Source organism: Bos indicus x Bos taurus, chromosome 15, assembly GCF_003369695.1.
Source record: "Bos indicus x Bos taurus breed Angus x Brahman F1 hybrid chromosome 15, Bos_hybrid_MaternalHap_v2.0, whole genome shotgun sequence".
Taxonomy (NCBI): Eukaryota; Metazoa; Chordata; class Mammalia; order Artiodactyla; family Bovidae; genus Bos; species Bos indicus x Bos taurus.
In genome coordinates this window covers 35,439,114-35,460,070 of record NC_040090.1, presented here as the reverse complement: position 1 = coordinate 35,460,070, position 20,957 = coordinate 35,439,114, and positions in this window count along the sequence as shown.

The following is a 20,957-nucleotide window of genomic DNA, read 5'->3' as shown; positions in this document are numbered from 1 at the left end:
AATAAGTATCAATAACCTCAGATATGCAGATGATTCCACCCTTATGGCAGAAAGTGAAGAAGAATTAAAGAGCCTCATGTTGAAAGTGAAAAAGAGAGTGAAAAATTTGGTTTAAAACTCAATATTCCAAAAACTAAGATCATGGTATCCAGCAAATAGAAGGGGAAACAGTGACAGACTTTATTTTTGAGGGCTCCGAAATTACTGCAGATGGTGACTGAAGCCATGAAATTAAAAGACACTTGGTTCTTGGAAGAAAAGCTGTGACCAACCTAGGCAGCATATTAAAATACTTTGCCAACAAAGGTCCATCTAGTCAAAGCTGTGGTTTTTCCATAGTCATGTATGGATGTGAGAGTTGGTCTAAAAAGAAAGCTGAACACTGAAAAATGAATGCTTTTGAACTGTGTTGTTGGAGAAGACTCTTGAGAGTCCCCTGGACAGTGAGGAGATCCCACCCTTCCATTCTAAAGGAAATCAGTCCTGAATATTCACTGGAAGGACTGATGTTGAAGCTGAAACCCCAACACTTTAGCCACCTGATGTGAAGGTCTGACTCATTTGAAAAGACCCTGATGCTGGGAAAGATTGAAGGTGAAAGAAGAAGGGGACGACAGAGGATGAGATGGTTGGATGGCATCACTGATTCAATGGATGTGCGTTTGAGTAACTCCGGGAGTTGGTGATGGACAGGGAAGCCTGGCCTGCTGCTGTCCATGGGTTCACAAAGAGTCGGACATGAATGACTGATTCTTGGGTTTAAACTTTTCAGAGTTATCATTAGCATAAGATTTGACTAATTTAGGCTCATTAATTTTTCATGAAAAACAGAAAGTCTGAAACACTCTAGTAATTTTTTTCTGAGCTGAGGCATAAGAAATTATTAGAAAATAAAGTGGTAGAAGGATGTGTTCCCTAAAAGAATTCAAATATAGAACTAAACAGAGAAGACAGAGAGCTGACCTTGGAATTTCAGAAATATTTAGGAAGAGAAATTTAGAGCAACTTAAAAAAAGGTAATCATTACTCAATTCATTGACTTTTTGTGAAAACTTTGGAGCTTATCCATTATATGAAAGCTGTTATCTGATCAAAAGCATTTCCTATTGCTTATTTTGCATTGCATACATTGCATATTTTGAAGCAAGAAATCCTCAAACCATACATTAGAGAGATATTTGTAATTCTGTGAAAATAGGTTTAGGTTTTTTTTTTTTTTTTTTTTCATAGACTCTCTGATAAAGTTGCTTCATATGAACAAACTGATGATCAGCTAACCCTACAGTGAATGTCAACAAATAGGGCAGTAACACAGGAAGCTGTGGTTCCTGTTGCTAAACCACAAATGAAAGAATCAATAGGTTATTTTAATTCTGTAGCCTGTATTAGTTGACAATTATCTATGTTAGACTAGTCACTAAAAGAAACAGCTGGATATCCACAGATTTGCTCCTCAATGACTAATTTTATGATCAATCCATACCTCACTGACTCTAGTAATAATCATTTTTCTTTCTAAAACATAATAAGAATTAAAATAGAAATCCGTTAAAAACAACCACAGTTTCTGAGCTTTTTAAGAGGTAGGAGCAATATTTGAGTTTGATCTGATAAGTACAGACAGTGGAATGTCAGGTGGAAAATATATAATTGACCACAGGGTTGATGGAATAGACTGATTATTATTGAAAAAATATGGCAATGAAACATTATCAGGTAAACTTGGGAACAGTGAAACTTACTTGCTAATTGTTGGGTGCTGGTTCTGCTCTCATTAGATTATCAGAAAAGTATTGTCAGTTCTTCATATTAACATTACTCAATTCATAATACACTGCCTCTTGTTTGTGTTACGTGTTCTCAGTTCCTCTTCATTCTATTTGGACCCTCGTAACAACACTCATTCAACATCAGGAACACGAATCCATTTTGTACGGAGTCATCTGCAATGGGGAAACATCTCTGGGACAGCCTTTCATGGTTTTCTCTTGTCTCTATAGCAGATATTCTCCATATTTTGTAAGTCTGTTTTAGATCATATGTTTGTGCTCATTTTCTAATAAAAGCCAGGGCAAGATCTGTATTACTTGGAGGCATAACATCTATTTATTTTGAATTGAATAAAAAAGCTGCTACCCATCAGTTTATGTTCTATAATGAATGTGTGGAGAAGGAGGATTTATAAACATAAAATGAGGGGTTTATTAGCCATCAATTAAACCACAAGGGACCCAGCAAATTATAGTTATGTCCTCTTGGGTTCATCCACACCTAATATCCCTGAAATTATTATTACAACTTACAGACACATCCCTGCTCTTCTATTTTTCTCTTGCATAAAATGAATGAGATATTTATATATATCAGTGTTCTTTTTATATCTCAGTTGTTTTTCTGGATCTCCTAATTTGCCAAAAAAAAATATATATATATATATAAGCTCTACTTAAATATAGACATTTCTTTGCCAATGATTTCTACTTGAATAAACAACCTGTGACACTTTCTTTCAATGAGGGATTTTGAAAGGGAAAATCTGTATTCATATGCTATTTTATTATGCACTTCTCATTTTCTGCAGTCTCACTCCTTTTATTTGTATTTTATTGAGACTATTTTTGTATATTCAGTATTTTTTGTTTGTTTATTTCTTAGAGTGACCAATAGTGGCTGACATTTCTAAATCCTACTAGAGAGAGTTGTGACTAAATTGTACACATGAATAAATTTTTTCCATTCCTCACTTTACAATTTTCCCTCTTTTCCTCCTCTCTTCCTTCATAAAGAAGGTATTACGTGTGTCAGATATATGAAAGTATCATTCCATGTGCTTTTAATTAAGAAAATATATCTTCAAATTTGGGGAAATAAAGAGAGACAAATTAGGATATCTTTTATCATGAGTGCAAATAAATTCTAAGAAAATTTTAGGCACATGATACCTTTCTCTTTGACCTTTTACCCAGTTTTTAGACTTTCTTATATGTAACTAAATTTTAGATATACTTGATGTAGCTTAGACATGTTGGCAAATTTAGGACAAGTCTTTTCTGTGGGCTGGAGGAGGTTATTTCCAATGGATTTCAGGATGATTAAGAGATATGATGAAAAGGAAAAGATCCTAAATTTTCTTTCCAGAAATTCTTCTGTGGAGGAGAATGAAAACATTATACTGATTCATGTTGAATGAAATTGATTCAGAGGTCCAGCTGACATCTGTACTTCTCTTCAGCCTATCTTTTATTTTCTGATATACCATTTCATTTATCACCTGTTCTCTTCTACTAATTGAGTATAAATTTTGATGTTTCCCCAAGTTCTTACCTGAGTCCTTTTGCTCAAATTATACAAATATGATGGCAATTTTATCTACTTAAAATAAATCAGTTACATTCAACATGTCAGCTACTAGAACAATACTCCAACACAATTTTTTTTTTTCATTTTCTTCACTCTGTTCCCAGTATAGAAGGCTAGCATATCTTATTCAGATTTCAGTTCATGTGAATATATTTGAAAAACTGTCCCCAGTTAATTTTGCTCCCAGAAGGATAAATTTACTTTTTCTTTATTTTAACATTTAGAAATGCCTTCATTCCTAAATCAATCCTATGCTTGTTGGGTTTTTCTTTCTTTCTTTTTCCCTTCTCTTTTTCTTGTTCATTTTTTTAAGAAAAGTTATTAAATATTGTTTAACATAGAAAGTAATCAATTTTAACTTGTTTACCATGATTACAGATAAGTATTCATCATGAAGCAAACATCAGTCTTGCAAACTAGGTCATTAGCAAAGTAAGACCTAAGAACTGTTTTCTGTCCATCTCTTATTTTAATAATATGAGTTATTGAATGACTTATATCTCCAAAATCTGCTAAACTGCCAAAAAACATACAGAATATGAGGTCAATATTAATTGCTACATAAAAATATCAATTGATTCTCAAAAACAATGTTGAGATAATTCAATGGAGAATAGGTCTTTAATACAAATAATATTTAAACAACGGGATAGCCATTTTAAAAAATTAGCTTTGTTTTTAACAAATGATAATAAAATAACTTGAAATGGATTATAAAGCTAAACATAAGAACACTTTTGTTACCATATTAGGCAGAGATTTCCTAGAAAGGACCAAAAAGCATAATCCAAGAGCATAAGGGGATAAATTAGGCTTCATGAAAATAAAAAATATCTGTTAACATGCTATTAGATTAAGTTAAAACCAGCTACTGGGAGGAAATACTTGCAAAATACACAGCCAGTCAATTTTTTTTTTTTTTTTTTTTTTTAGGAAATGCACAAACATTCACAATAATAAAAAACTCATTAAAAATAATTATTTTTAGAACTCTTAAAAGTTTTGCCCTTCATGAGATGCTAGCAGCAGCACAGAAGAGAGTAGAGTGTAAGTTATACTCATTATCAGGTAGAAAACTAACTAAAATACATATATACTCAGAAATATTAATAAATTAAGAAATATTGGGGAATATTTCTAAAAATATGTTACAGAGATTTTTAAGTTGCTTCACATAAACACACACAAAGATATATATATATATATATATAGCACATAAGCACATATAAAGAATCACAGCATCTTTTCAGTTCAGTTCAGTCGCTCAGTCGTGTCTGATTCTGCGACCCTGTGACTTGCAGCACACCAGGCCTCCCTGTCCATCACCAACTCCCGGAGTTAACTCAAACTCATGTCCATCGAGTTGGTGATGCCACCCAGCTATGCCATCCTCTGTCATCCCCTTCTCCTCCTGCCCTAAATCTTTCGCAGCATCAGGGTCTTTTCCAATGAGTCAACACTTCGCATGAGGTGGCCAAAGTACTGGAGTTTCAGCTTGAGCATCATTCCTTCCAAAGAACACCCAGGACCGATATCCTTTAGAATGGACTGGTTGGATCTCCTTGCAGTCCAAGGGACTCTCAAGAGTCTTCTCCAACACCACAGTTCAAAAGCATCAAATTTTCGGCGCTCAGCTTTCTTCAGAGTCCAACTCTCACATCCATACATGACCATTGGAAAAATCATAGCCTTGACTAGACGGACCTTTGTTGGCAAAGTAATGTCTCTGCTTTTGAATATGCTATCTAGGTTGGTCATAACTTTTCTTCCAAAGAGTAATCGTCTTTTAATTTCATGGCTGCAATCACCATCTGCAGTGATTTTGGAGCGAAAAAAATAAAGTCTGGCACTGTTTCGACTGTTTCCCCATCTATTTCCCATGAAGTGATGGGACCGGATGCCATAATCTTCATTTTCTGAATGTTGAGCTTTAAGCCAACTTTTTCACTCTCCTCTTTCACTTTCATGAAGAGGCTTTTTTCATCGTCTTCACTTTCTGCCATAAGGGTGGTGTCACCTGCATATCTGAGGTTATTGATATTTCTCCCGGCAATCTTGATTCCAGCTTGTGCTTCCTCCAGCCCAGCGTTTCTCATGATATACTCTGCATAAAAGTTAAATAAGCAGGGTGCCAATATACAGCCTTGACGTACTCCTTTAAGTTTCTCAAGAGGTAGGTCAGGTTGTCTGGTATTCCCATCTCTTTCAGAATTTTCCACAGTTTCTTGTGATCCACACAGTCAAAAGCTTTGACATAGTTAATAAAGCAGAAATAGACGTTTTTCTGGAAATCTCTTGCTTTTTTGATGATCCAGCAGATGTTGGAAATTTGGTCTCTGGTTCCCCTGCCTTTTCTAAAACCAGCTTGAACATCTGGAAGTTCACGGTTCATGTGTTGCTGAAGCCTGGCTTGGAGAATTTTGAGCATTACTTTACTAGCGTGTGAGATGAGTGCAATTGTGCGGTAGTTTGAGCATTCTTTGGCATTGCCTTTCTTTGGGATTGGAATGAAAACTGACCTTTTCCAGTCCTGTGGCCACTGCTGAGTTTTCCAAATTTGCTGGCATATTGAGTGCAGCACTTTCACAGCATCATCTTTTAGGATTTGAAATAGCTCCACTGCAATTCCATCACCTCCACTAGCTTTGTTCATAGTGATGCTTAAGGCCCACTTGACTTCACATTCCAGGTTGTCTGGCTCTAGGTGAGATAATCATACCGTCGTGATTATCTTGGTAATGAAGATCTTTTTTGTACAGTTCTTCTGTGTATTCTTGCCACCTCTTCTTAATATCTTCTGCTTCTGTTAGGTCCATACCATTTCTGTTTTATCGAGCCCATCTTTGCATGAAATGTTCTCTTGGTATCTCTAATTTTCTTGAAGAGATCTCTAGTCTTTCCCATTCTGTTGTTTTCCTCTGTTTCCTTGCATTGATCGCCGAGGAAGGCTTTCTTATCTCTTCTTGCTATTCTTTGGACCTCTGCATTTGGATGCATATTTTTCCTTTTCTCCTTTGCTTTTTGCTGCTCTTCTTTTCACAGCTATTTGTAAGGCCTCCCCAGACAGCCATTTTGCTTCTTTGCATTTCTTTTCCATGGGGATGGTCTTGATCCCAGTCTCCTGTAGAATGTTACGAACCTCAGTCCATAGTTCATCAGGCACTCTATCAGATCTAGTCCCTTAAATCTATTTCTCACTTCCACTGTATAATCATAAGGGATTTGATTTAGGTCATACCTGAATGGTCTAGTGGTTTTCTCTCCTTTCTTCAATTTAAGTCTGAATTTGGCAATAAGGAGCTCATGATCTGAGCCACAATCAGCTCCCAGTCTTGTTTTTGCTGACTGTATAGAGCTTCTCCATCTTTGGCTGCAAAGAATATAATCAATCTGATTTTACTGTTGACCATCTGGTGATGTCCATGTGTAGAGTCTTCTCTTGTGTTGTTGGAAGAGAGTGTTTGCTATGACCAGTGCATTAACCTTACATATAGCAAATGCCCCAGCATTCCAATTCCTAGTATTTCTGCAAGAATAAGAATTTTTGCATATGCTAGAGATTTATTCAAATAATCATATCATTATTACTCTTAGTAGCCTAAAATTTTACATATGTAGTTGTATTTGAAAGCACGTTAACACAGGACTTTTATTCCTGAAAGCTAAGAATTGGCTGGAACAGCAAAGTTTCTGCCCTTTTTGTACAGGAAAAACTCTCTTCCATTGCTCTGTCTTCCCTAGTCTCTACTGTTCCATATTTAGCCTCTTTTGTTTCTATAATATTTCTACCCTAATAAGTATTTTAATTATTTCAGATATTTCAGATATGGATGAAAGGCATAATTTTGGCATCATGTTCTTTCTTTGCCAGGTATAGCATCTCATGTTGAAATAAAGTTTAATAAACTTTTGATATAGTATTTCTTCTTTTCCTATTGAAGGAAAGTTCCCAGGTGACTCAGTGAGTAAAGAATCCACCAGAGATGCAGGAGCACAGGAGACAGGGGTACAGTCCCTAGGTTGGGATAATCCCCTGAAGGAGCGGATGACAACTCACTCCAGTATTCTTGCCTGGAGAACCTCATGGAGAAAGGAATCTAACGGGCTACAGTCTATAGTGTCACAAAGAGTTGGATGCAATTGAATTGACTGAACATGCACACACACATAGGTTAATCAGTAAATAAGAGATGTGAAGTTATTCAGTCGTGTCTGACTCTTTACGACCCCATGGACTGTAGCCTACTAGGCTCCTCCATCCAAGGGATTTTCCAGGCAAGTTCAGTTCACTTCAGTCACTCAGTCGTGTCCGACTCTTTGTGACCCCATGAATCGCAGCACGCCAGGCCTCCCTGTCCATCACCAACTCCTGGAGTTCACCCAGACTCACGTCCATCGAGTCAGTGATGCCATCCAGCCATCTCATCCTCTGTCGTCCCCTTCTCCTCCTGCCCCCAATCCCTCCCAGCATCAGAGTCTTTTCCAATGAGTCAACTCTTCGCATGAAGTGGCCAAAGAGGAGTTTCAGCTTTAGCATTATTCCTTCCAAAGAAATCCCAGGGTTGATCTCCTTCAGAATGGACTGGTTGGATCTCCTTGCCGTCCAAGGGACTCTCAAGTGTTCTCCAATACCACAGTTCAAAAGCATCAATTCTTCGGTGCTCAGCCTTCTTCACAGTCCAACTCTCACATCCATACATGACCACAGGAAAGACCATAGCCTTGACTAAACCAACCTTTGTAGAGACTATTAAATTGTCACAAAGCAGTTTCATAGGACGAAGTATATTGACTGAATGGGTGATAGAACAGAGGTGACAATAAATATAGCTTGAAATGTCACATAATGTTCAGAAGATTCGTTCTTCTCAGGATGTACTCTGATTAAAAGACAGCTGATTGTCTCTACACCGGTGTTAGACATTGCCTCTGTTTACCAGTATTTCCTAGTATCTCTCTTTTCTATTCTCTTCTTTTTAATTTTTTGTGTTCCTCTCTTTTATTTATTTTATTTATTTCATTTTCAATTAAACAATAATTGCTTTACAGTGTTGTGTTAGTTTCTGAATCTGGAGAAATGGTACTGATGAGCCTATTTGAGGGGTAGGAATAGAGACACTGACGTAGAAAATGGACTTGTGGACACGGGGTGGAAGGGGAATGTGGGGCGAATTGAGACACTGATATCGACATAAATGGGCTTCCCTGGTGACTCAGAGAGTAAAGAATCTGCCTGTAGGGCAGGAGACCCAGGTTCAATCCCTGGGTCAGGATTGAATGGCTTCCCACTTCAGTATTCTTGCTTGGAGAATTCCATGGACAGAAGAGACTGATGGGCTACAGTCCATATGGTTGCAAGAGACAGACATGAGTTAGCAACTAAACCACCACCACCACTGACATATACACTACCATGAGTAAATTAGATAGCTAGAGGGACGCTGCTATATAACCCAGGGAGCTCAGATCCATGCTCTGTGATAACCTAGAAGTAGTGGGAAGGTAGGCAGGAGGCTCCTTTTGATCATGATATATGATATTTTCTTTTTATTTTATTTATTTATTTTACTTTACAATATTGTATTCATTTTGCCATGTATCAACATGCATCCGCCACTGGTACACATGTTCCCCATCCTGAATCCCCCTCCCACCTCCCTCCCCATACCATCCCTTTGGGTCATCCCAGTGCAGCAGCCCCAAGCTTCCTGTATCCTGCATCAGACCTGGACTGGTGATTCATTTCTTATATTATATTATATACGTTTTAATGCCATATATCATTTAGTTTGATAATATTTTGTTTTGAGGATTTTCCATTCAAATTCATCAGAGTTTTTGGCTTTTAATTTTTCTTTATTTTAGTGTCCTTTTCTATTAATTGGTTTCAGGGAAATATTGGCAATAATAAAATGATTTAGAAATCATTTTCTCCTCCTCAATATTTTAGAAGAGCTTGAGAAAGATAGCTGTTAAATTGACTTTGAATGTTTTGGGAGAATTCAACTGTGAAGTTCTCTGGTCCTGAACTTCTGTTGGGGAGGAGGGGTGGATTTTTAATTAACATTTCTAACTCTTTACTAGTGATCATTCTATTCAGGTTTTCTATTTCTTCATGATTCAGTCTTAAAACTGAATGATTCTAAAAATGGATTCATTTCTTCTAGGTTGTCAATTTGTTGGCATATAGCTGTTTATAGTATTTCTGTGATGTCAACTATAATTTCACCTCTTTTCTTTCTGATTTCATTTATCTAAGCTTTCTTTCTTTCTTAATGAGTCTAGGTAATGGTTTGTTAATTTTGTTTATCTTTCTAAAGTATCTATTCTCAGTTTTGTTGAGCTTTTATGTTGTCTTTTTGTTGATCTTTTATACTTTCTTGTTTCCTGAAGTGGACCTGTGTTGCTATAAACTTCCGTTTTAGTACTATTTCTGCTGCATCCCATAGACTTTTATTTTCAGCCTCATTTATGTTCAGATATTTTTGAATTTTTTCTTTTGACTTCTTCATTAATAGATTAGCTGTTAAATAGCATGTTGTTCAGTCTCCAAGTATTTTTTCCAGTTTTCTTGTAGCTTATTTTTATTTCTGGTTTCACATGATTATGGTGAGAAAGGATGCTTGATATGGTTGGTTTAAATCTTCATAAAATTATGGAGCCTTATTTTGCATCTCAAATTATGTTCTATTCTTGAGAAAATTGATCATGCACTCGAGGAGAGTGTGTTCTGCTACTTTAGGAAAGCATAATTTGTTCAAACCTAATAAGTCCATCTGGTCTAAAGTTTTATTTAAGGCCATTATTTCCTGTCTTTGTGATTCTCTGTCAATGTGACATATCCATTGCTATAAGTGATAAAGACCTCTACTATTATGTGGTGATATTGTTTTTTCTTTTTAGGTCTTTTAATAATTCCTTTATATATTTTGGTGCTCCCACATTAGGTATTATTAACTCATGTTATTATGGTGAATTTTCCCTTGTATATAATTACCCTGTATATAATGTCTATCTCTTGCTCTTGTTACTTTTTTTGGTTTGAAGTCTATTTTGTCTGATGTGAGTGTAATAAAAGCTGCTTTCTTTACACTGCCATTTCTTTGGAGTATCATCTTCCATCCCTTAGCCAACTTCTGTCTTTAGAGCTAAGTTTCCCATCAGTAATATATAATTCTGTCCTGTTTTTAGTCCATCCAACCAGACTGCATCTCTTGATTGAATTCAATTCATTTTTATTTATGGTGAAAATTGACAAATGAGGACTTAGTACTGCCATTTTATCATTTTTGTTTTCTGGTTGCTCTAGATCTACATTTTTTTCCTTCTTTTTTTTCTCTGCCACTACAGATTCATGGTTTTCTTTAATGTTTCTCAGTTTCTTTTCTTTCTTTTTTTCAATTTTGTGTCTCTTTTCTAGATTTGTAATTTGTTTAACCATGAGATTTGTATAAAATGTCTCTTTGGTAAAAATAGTACTATTTTCTGTGATAGCATCTTATCTTCATTAACCTGTATGATTCCCATCTTTTTCCTCTTCCAATTCTATGTTTTTTTGTTTCTGATCATGTATTCTATTATGAATTTTTGATTAAAATGTAAATTTGAATTTTTTATTAAAATGTAAATCATATTAAAATTTGATCAATTTAAAAAAAATTTTTACTTTAACCTTCTGGTTTCTCTTCTCACGAGGTCACTAATTCTGTCATGCAGATCTCACCCTTATGACATCAAGTAAACCTAATTAATTATCAAAGGTCCCATCTACAATGACCATCATATTTGGAAGTTCAGTTCAGTTCAGTTCAGTCGCTCAGTCGTGTCCGACTCTTTGTGACCCCATGAATCGCAGCACGCCAGGCCTCCCTGTCCATCACCAACTCCAGGAGTTCACTCAGACTCATGTCCATCGAGTCAGTGATGCCATCCAGCCATCTCATCCTCTGTCATCCCCTTCTCCTCCTGCCCCCAAATCCCTCCCAGCATCAGTCTTTTCCAATGAGTCAACTGTTCACATGAGGTGGCCAAAGTACTGGAGTTTCAGCTTCAGGGCTTCTATATATGACTTATGAGGAGACAGTTTGGTCACAGACTGTGTCACTTATAGTTTGAGGAGAGTTTTGTTATGGTTGTATACTGTGGTGATTTTTTTTTTTTTTTTAATGTGTCAGTTGTGAAAAATTTGTGTATATTGCTTCATCCCTGTCAGTATGTCTGAGTCTGGTGTTACTGCCCTTTACTGTTACTAGAGTTGTTGGCTTCAGTGTGATTGCTCTGGGAATTGAAAAATAAAGTAGGTTAAATCATAGTTAGCAGAAAACAGCAAGGCCTGGAAAACTCTACTGTTTATTTGGTGTTTGATCACAGACTATTACATGTTAGACTAGGAATGGACTTTCCAATTAGCAAGGCTAGTCTATGCTAAAAATTGAGATAATTGGGCCTTTTTGTTTGAATCAAGAAGAGGTTTATAAAGCAGGAAGAAGAAGGAACAAGGGGGTCAGGCAATAGAGAGACATGACAGACTGTCAGCCATTATGAAAGGACCAGCCATAGTGTTGAAAGGATGGGGCCTCAGAAATTAGGAAGAAATTAGTCTCCTCCACCCCTTCATTCAAAGGATCAGGTGGAACTGTACAGAGAACATACAGATTCTTAATGGCCTTTTCATTATGCATGGCACATACCTAAATTTTTCACATTTATTCATAATTGTTGTCCTCTTTACAAGTGATTAAATTGAATGAAAGTCATTTAACATATGCTATTTGGTCTTCCCATGTGGCCTAGTGGTAAAGAACCCATCTTCAGTACAGGAGGCACAAAAGATAAGGGTTTAATTCCTGGGTTAGGAAGATCCCCTGGAGAAGGAAATGGCAGCACTTCCAATATTCTTGCCTGGGGAAATTTTATGGACAGAGGAACCTGGCAGGTTACCATCCATGGGGTCACAAAGAATTGGACATGACTGGGCACAGCACAGCATGGATCTTAATGCTATTAATAGTAGAATGTAATGTAAACATCAATGGTAATCTTTTCAAAAAAGACAAGAAGTGCATTTGTATTGTAATATATTACCCTCATAATTATCAGGAGACGCTGATTTAGAAATGATTTCACTAAGGCTCTGAAAGTTCTGTTACTTCCTTAAATTTACAGAGTTGATAAGGGATTGAGATGGACTATTAACTCGGACTTTGACTCTGAACACAATAAATTCTCTCAGTATATAAGATTTTATTTATTCAGATAAAATATTTATTATTCAGGGGCAGTACTCAGATAATCAGGTAGAATGTGATTTGCTTTGAGCTCTGTTCCTGTGTGTATTGACTACTCTCATTCTTCAGCATTGACTGATTCCATCTCATAGAGCCTGATCAAAGAAGTTTCTCTCAATATAACCAGGCAGAAATTGATTGTAGTGTTTCTTATGCAGATGAGTCAGACTTGTTCACCTCTGTGATTGTTGACAAATAGCAAATTTGAAACCATAAAACATCACATGCATGAGTATCTGTGCTTTGTGACCCTATGGACTGTAACGTACCAGGCTCCTCTGTCCATGGGATTCTCCAGGTAAGAATAATGGAGTGGGTTGCCATTTCCTTCCCCAGGGGATCTACCTTACCTAGGGATCAAACGTGTGTCTCTTATGTTTCCTGAATTGGCAAGTGAGTTCTTTGCCACTAGCACAACCTGGGAAGTCCCAAAATTATATATATATATATTTTTAAACATATTTTTAGACATGTTATAAATTTTTATTATGTGCCAGACAATGTATTTTTATGTTCAGTCCCTACAAAGATCCAATGTGGTAGGGTGATATTGTCATCCATATGTTATAACCACTTTTGCTTCCTTTCTACACAATATCCTTCTTCTTCTTAACAAGATTATGGCACATTCTCCCAGGTTGTGAAAACCTCTAGGATGCTCAACAAAGGCACAATTCATGAACATGGGTCTCTTCTCTGATGGCAAGATTAGGAAAAAGATGGTAGAGAGTGTTGGGCTTTCAGCAAACTTCTGCTCATAAACTAATATCCTTCTTGCCTTATTTCTTTCTTTCCCTAACTCATCACCCTCATTTCTCTCTTCTTCTTCTTGCATTCCTTATTTATATCTAAGAATTAAAAGTGGACATAGAAAGAGAAAGATAAATATTGTATACTAATACATATATAACTATAATGTAAACCACAATCACAGAAAACTAACCAATTTAATCACATGGATCACAGCCTTGTCTAACTCAATGAAACTATGAGCCAAGCTGTGTAGGGCCAGCCAAGATGGATGGGTAATGGTGGAGAGTTCTGACAAAATGTGGCCCACTGGAGAACGGAATGGCAAACCACTTCATTATTCTTGCATTGAGAACCCCATGAACAATATGAAAAGGCAAAAAGAGGAGACCCTGAAAGAAGAACTCCACAGGTCGGTAGGTGCCCAATATGGTACTGGAGATCAGTGGAGAAATAACTCCAGAAAGAATGAGAGATGGAGCCAAAGCAAAAACAACACCCAGTTGTGGATGTGACTTGTGGTGGAAGTAAAGCCCGATGCTGTAAAGAACAATATTTCATAGGAATCTGGAATGTTAGGTCCATGAATCAAGGTAAATTCGAAGTGGTCAAACAGGATATGGCAAGAGTGAATGTCGATATTTTAGGAATCAGTGAACTAAAATGGACTGGAATGGGTGAATTTAAATCAGATGACCATTATATCTAGTCCTGTGGGAAAGAATCCCTTAGAAGAAATAGAGTAGCCATCATAGTCAACAAGAGAGTCTGAAATGCAGTACTTTGATGCAGTCTCAGAAACGACAGAATGATCTATGTTCATTTCCAAGGCAAACCATTCAATATCATGATAATCCAAGTCTAAGCCCCAATAATCCTGAAGAAGCTGAAGTGGAACAGGTCTATGAAGACCTACAAGACCTTCTAGAACTAACACCCAAAAAAGATGTCCTTTTCATTATAGGGGACTGGAATGCAAAGTAGGAAGTCAGGAAATACCAAGAGTAACAGGAAAATATGGCCTTGGAATACAGAATGAAGCAGGACAAAGGCTAATAGAGTTTTGCCAGGAGAACACACTGGTCATAGCAAACACCCTCTTCCAACAACACAAGAGAAAACTCTATACGTGGACATCACCAGATGATCAACTCCAAAATCAGATTGATTATATTTTTTGAAGCCAAAGATGGAGAAACTATGCAGTCAGCAAAAACAAGACCAGAAGCTGACTGTGGCTCAGATCATGAACTCCTCATTACCAAATTCAGAACTAAATTGAAGAAAGTAGGGAAAACCACTAGACCATTCAGGTATGACCTAAATCAAATCCCTTGTGATTATATAGTAGAAGTGAGAAATAGATTTAAGGGACTATATCTGATAGGGTGTCTAATGAACTATGGATGGAGATCCGTGACATTGTAGAGGAGACAGGGATCAAGAGCATCTTCAAGAAAAAGAAATCCAAAAAAGCAAAATGACTGTCTGGGGAGGCCTTACGACCCAAATAATCATGGTGGTGTGATCACTCACCTAAAGCCAGACATCCTGGAATGTAAAGTCAAGTGGACTTTAGGAAGCATAGCTATGAACAAAGCCAGGTGATGGAATTCCAGTTGAGCTATTGCAAATCCTGAAAGATGATGCTGTGAAAGCGCTGCACTTAATATGCCAGCAATTTGGAAAACTCAACAGTAGCCATGGGACTGGAAAAGGTCAGTTTTCATTCCAATCCCAAAGAAAGGTAATGCCAAAGAAGGCTCAAACTACCATACAGTTGCACTCATCTCACATGCTAGTAAAGTAATGCTCAAAATTCTCCAAGATAGGCTTCAGTGGTATGTGAACCATGAACTTCTGGGTGTTCAAGCTGGTTTTAGAAAGGCAGAGGAACCAGAGATCTAATCACCAACATCCACTGGATCATTGAAAAAGCAAGAAAGTTCCAGAAAAACATCATCTATTTTTGTATATTGACTATGCCAAAGCCTTTGTGTGGATCACAATAAACTGTGGAAAATTCTGAAAGAGATGGGAATATCAGACCACCTGACCTGCCTCCTGAGAAATCTGCATGCAGGTCAGGAAGCAACAGTTAGAACTGGACATGGAACAACAGACTGGTTCCAAATAGGAAAAGGAGTACATCAAGGCTGTATATTGTCACCCTGCTTATTTACCTTATATGCAGAGCACATTAGGAGAAAACTGGGCTGGATGAAGCATAAGCTGGAATCAAGATTGCCTGAGAAATATCAATAACCTCGGATAATGCAGATGACACCATCCTAATGGCAGAAACTGAAGAACTAAAGAGCCTCTTGATAAAAGTGAAAGAGGAGAGTGAAAAAGTTGGCTTAAAGCTCAACATTCAGAAAACAAAGATCATGGCATCTGGTCCCATCACTTCATGGTAAATAGATGCAGAAACAGTGGAAACAATGTCAAACTTTATTTTTTTGGGCTCCAAAATCACTGCAGATGGCGACTGCAGCCATGAAATTAAAAGACGCTTACTCCTTGGAAGGAAAGTTATGACCAACCTAGATAGCATATTCAAAAGCAGAGACATTACTTTGCCAACAAAGGTCCATCTAGTCAAGGCTATGGTTTTTCCTGTGGTCATGTATGGATGTGAGAGTTGGACTGTGAAGAAGGCTGAGCGCCGAAGAATTGATGCCTTTGAACTGTGGTGTTGGAGAAGACTCTTGAGAGTCCCTTGGACTGCAAGGAGATCCAACCAGTCCATTCTGAAGGAGATCAGCCCTGGGATGTCTTTGGAAGGAATGATGCTACAGCTGAAACTCAGTACTTTGGCCACCTCATGCAAAGTGTTGACTCCTTGGAAAAGACTCTGATGCTGGGAGGGATTGGGGGCAGGAGGAGAAGGGGATGACAGAGGATGAGATGGCTGGATGGCATCACTGACTCGATGGATGTGAGTCTGGGTGAACTCCGGGAGTTGGTGATGGACAGGGAGGCCTGGTATGCTGCAATTCATGGGGTCGAAAAGTCAGACACGACTGAGTGACTGAACTGAACTGATGTAAAATAGATTCAATACAGTTCAGGTAAGTCACCTAGTCGTGTTTGATTCTTTGTGGCTCCATGGACACAGCACGACAGGCCTCCCTGTCCATCACCAACTCCTGGAGCTTGCTCAAACTCACGTGCACAAAGTCAGTGATGCCATCCAACCATCTCATCCTTTTGGCCCCCTTTCCGCCTGCCCCCAATCTTTCCCAGCAACAGGGTCTTTTCCTGAGTCAGTTCTTCACATCAGGTGGCCACAGAATTGGAGCTTCAGCTTCAGCATCAGTCCTTTCAGTGAATATTCAGTACTGACTACCTTTAGGATAGCCAATGGGAATTTGCTATATGTCTCAGGGAATTCAAACAGGGGCTCTGTACCAACCTTGGAGTGGGATGAGGAGGGAGATGGGAGGGAACTTCAAGAGGGAGAGGACATATGTTGATAGAAAACAGCAAAATTCTGAAAAGCAATTATCTTCAATTAAAAAATAAAAAAAAATTAAAAGTGGTCATAAATCTTGAGGGCATATTAACATGTTTGACTGAAAGAATAAATTCACACTTTTTCTGACAATGTCAATCTGGTTTCTACAATGAGAACTAAATGCTGTAAAATGGGTATGCATTTAGCATTTTTCCACTGCAGATCCAGAGATTTAACAGAATTATATTTAAATCACATATGCAATAAAATATTACAAAATAATATATTTTATATCCATTTAGATGTACAATGAAAACTATAAATGAAAACATAAAATATAAATAATAAAAAGCTGTTTTCAAAAATTTTAGGGAGTATAGAGCCAAAATGATTGAAGACTACTGCTTTAAAATTCCCACTTTTAATTACCCTCTATTATATTTCCCAGTCAGTAAATAGCAAATGTGTCCTACCTTATTAATAAGGGAATAAAATTTTAATCAACAATGATATCTCAACTTTTCATCCCTCAGATCGCTAAAGATTTAAAGTCTGATAAAACCCAGCAGTTGTGACACCTTGAGGAAATGGTTTACAAATATGTATATTTGGGGAGAATGTATATTCAAGAGATTTATAATTACTTGTTTTGGATGACACCAAAGGCAATTATTAATTGCTGAGGAAGTATATTATATGTCATCAAAGAATCATTTCTTAATTCTCAAAGTAGTACAATTTAGGGTTGAAAACAGTATTATGTCTGTTATTCTAATCTCTTATTGCTTAAGTTGCTGTTACTATCCCAGAAAAAGTCACCTCATTTTCAATTTGGACATCATGATACTCATCTTAGGTCTATGCAATTTTTTTTCTTGTACTTTATATAAAAACTTTAAGAATTACAGAGATACTAACATAAAAATGATCAGTTCTTCCACACCTCAGTCTTATAGTGGTAACAAGTCTTAGCAGTTTGATTTGTAGTCTTCCAAGTTTCCTAGCAATGGCAAACCACTTCATACTATTGCTTTGAGAACCCCATGAATATTACAAAAAGTCAAAAAGATAAGACACTGAAAGATGAACTCCCCAGGTTGGTAGATGCCCAGTATGTTACTAGAGAAGAGTGGAGAAATAACTCCAGAAAGAATGAAGAGATGTAGCCAGACCAAAAACAGCACCCAGTTGTGGATGTGAGTGGTGATGGAAGTAAGTCCAACGGTGTAAAGAACAATATTACATAGGAACCTGGAATCTTAGATCCATGAATCAGGGTGAACTGGAAGTGGTGAAACAGGAAATGGCAAGAATGAACATCGACATATTAAGAATCAGTGAACTAAATTGGACCGGATGGGTGAATTTAATTCAGATGACCATTATATATACTAGAGTGGGCAATAATTCCATAAAAGAAATGGAGTAACTTTCACAGTCAACAAAAGAGTCTCAAATATAGTTCAGTTCAGTTTGGTTAAGTCACACAGTCATGTCCAACTCTTTGTGACCCAATGAACCGCGGCATGCCAGGCCTCCCTGTCCATCACCAACTCCTGGAGTCCACCCAAACCCATGTCCATTGAGTCGGTGATGCCATCCAATCATCTCATCCTTTGTCATCCACTTCTCCTCCTGCCCTTAACCTTTCCCAGCATCAGAGTCTTTTCAAAAGAGTCAGTTTTTCACACCAGGTGGCCAAAATGTTGGAGTTTCAGCTTCAACATCAGTCCTACCAATGAACGTCCAGGACTGATTTCCATTAGGATGGACTGGTTGGATCTCCTTGCAGTCCAAGGGAATCTCAAAAGTCTTCTCCAACACCACAGTTCAAAAGCATCAATTCTTCAGTGCTCAGCCTTCTTCACAGTCCAACTCTCACATCCATACATGACCACTGGAAAAACCATAGCCTTGACTAGATGGACCTTTGTTAGCAAAGTAATGTATCTGCTTTTGAATATGCTATCTAGGTTGGTAACTTTCCTTCCAAGGAGTCAGTGTCTTTTAATTTCATGGCTGCAATCACCATCTGCAGTGATTTTGGAGCCCCCCCAAATAAAGTCTGACACTGTTTCCACTGTTTCCCATCTATTTCACATGAAGTGATGGGACCAGATGCCATGATCTTCGTTTTCTGAATGTTGAGCTTTAAGCCAACTTTTTCACTCTCCTCTTTCACTTTCATCAGATGCTGTTCAGTTCTTCTTCACTTTCTGCCATAAGGGTGGTGTCATCTGCATATCTGAGGTTATTGATATTTCTCCTGGAAGTCTTGATTCCAGCTTGTGCTTCCTCCAGCCCAGCATTTCTCATGATGAATATAATTTAAATAAGCAGGGTGACAATATACAGCCTTGATGTACTCCTTTTCCTATTTGGAACCAGTCTGTTGTTCCATGTCCAGTTCTAACTGTTGCTTCCTGACCTGCATACAGGTTTCTCAAGAGGCAGGTCAAGTGGTATAGTATTCCTATCTCTTTCAGAATTTTCCACAGTTTATTATGATCCACACAGTCAACGACTTTGGCATAGTCAATAAAGCAATTTGATCTCTTGTTCCACTGCCTTTTCTAAAACCAGCTTGAACATCTGGAAGTTCATGGTTCACATACTGCTGAAGCCTGGCTTGGAGAATTTTGAGCATTACTTTACTAGCATGTGAGATGAGTGCAATTGTATGGTAGTTTGAGCCTTCTTTGGCATTACCTTTCTTTGGGATTGGAGTGAAAACTGACCTTTTCCAGTCCTGTGGCCACTAAATGTAGTACTTGGGTGCAATCTCAAAAATGGCAGAATGAACAATTTCCATTCAATATCACAGTAATCCAAATCTATGCCCCAACTAGAAATGCCAAGGAAGTTGAAGTTGAACAGTTCTATGATGCCCTACAAGACCTTCTAGAACTAACACCAAAAAAAGCTATCCTTTTCATCATAGAAGTCTGGCATGGAAAAGTAGGAATCAAGAGATACCTGGAATAACAGGCAAATTTGACCTTGGAGTACAAAATGAAGTAGGGCAAAGGATAGCAAGTTTTTACCAAGAGAATGCACTGTTCATGGAAAACACTATCTTCCAACAACACAAGGGACAACTTGACATGGACATCACCAGATAGTCAATACCAAAATCAGATTGATCATATAATTTGCAGCCAAAGATGAAGAACCTCTATAGTGTCAGGAAAAACAAGACTTGGAGCGAACTGTGGCTCAGATCATGAACTCCTTATTGCAAAATCCAGACTTAAATGGAAGAAAGTAGGAAAACCACTAGACCATTCAGGTGTGTCCTAAATCAAAGCCCTTATGATTATTCAGTGGAAGTGACAATTAGATTCAAGGGATTAGATTTGATAGAAAGAGCACCTGAAGAACTATGGACAGAGCCTTGTGACATTGTACAGGAGGCAGTAACCAAGACCATTCCCAAGGGGGGGAAAAAGTGCAAAAAGGCAAAATGGTTGTCTGAGGAGGCATTACAAATAGCTGGGAAAAGAAGAAAAGCTAAAGGCAAGGAAGAAAAGCAAAGATATACCCATCTGAATTCAGAGTTCCAAAGAATAGCAAGGAGAGATAAGAAAGCCTTCTTCAGTGATCAATGCAAAGAAATGGAAAAAAAAAAAAAAGAATGGGAATGATAGATATCTCTTCAAGAAATTTAGAGACACCCAGGGAACATTTCATGCAAGAAGGGCACAATAAAGGACAGAAATGGTGTGGATCTAACAGAATCAGAAGATATTAAGAAGTGGCAAGAATACACAGGAGAGCTACACAAAATAGACCTTCATGACCAAGATAACCATGATGGTGTGATCACTCACCTAGAGTCAGACATTCTAGAGTGTGAAGTTAAGTGAGCCTTAGGAAGCATCACTACGAATAAAGCTAGTGGAGGTGATGGAATTTCAGTTGAGCTATTTTAAATCTTAAAGATGATGCTGTTAAATTATGCACTCAATATGCCAGCAAATTTGGAAAACTCAGCAATGGCCACAGGGCTGGAACAGGTCAGTTTTCATTCCAATCCCAAAGAAAGGCAATGCCAAAGATTATTCAAACTACCACACAATTGTACTCATCTCACACTGTAG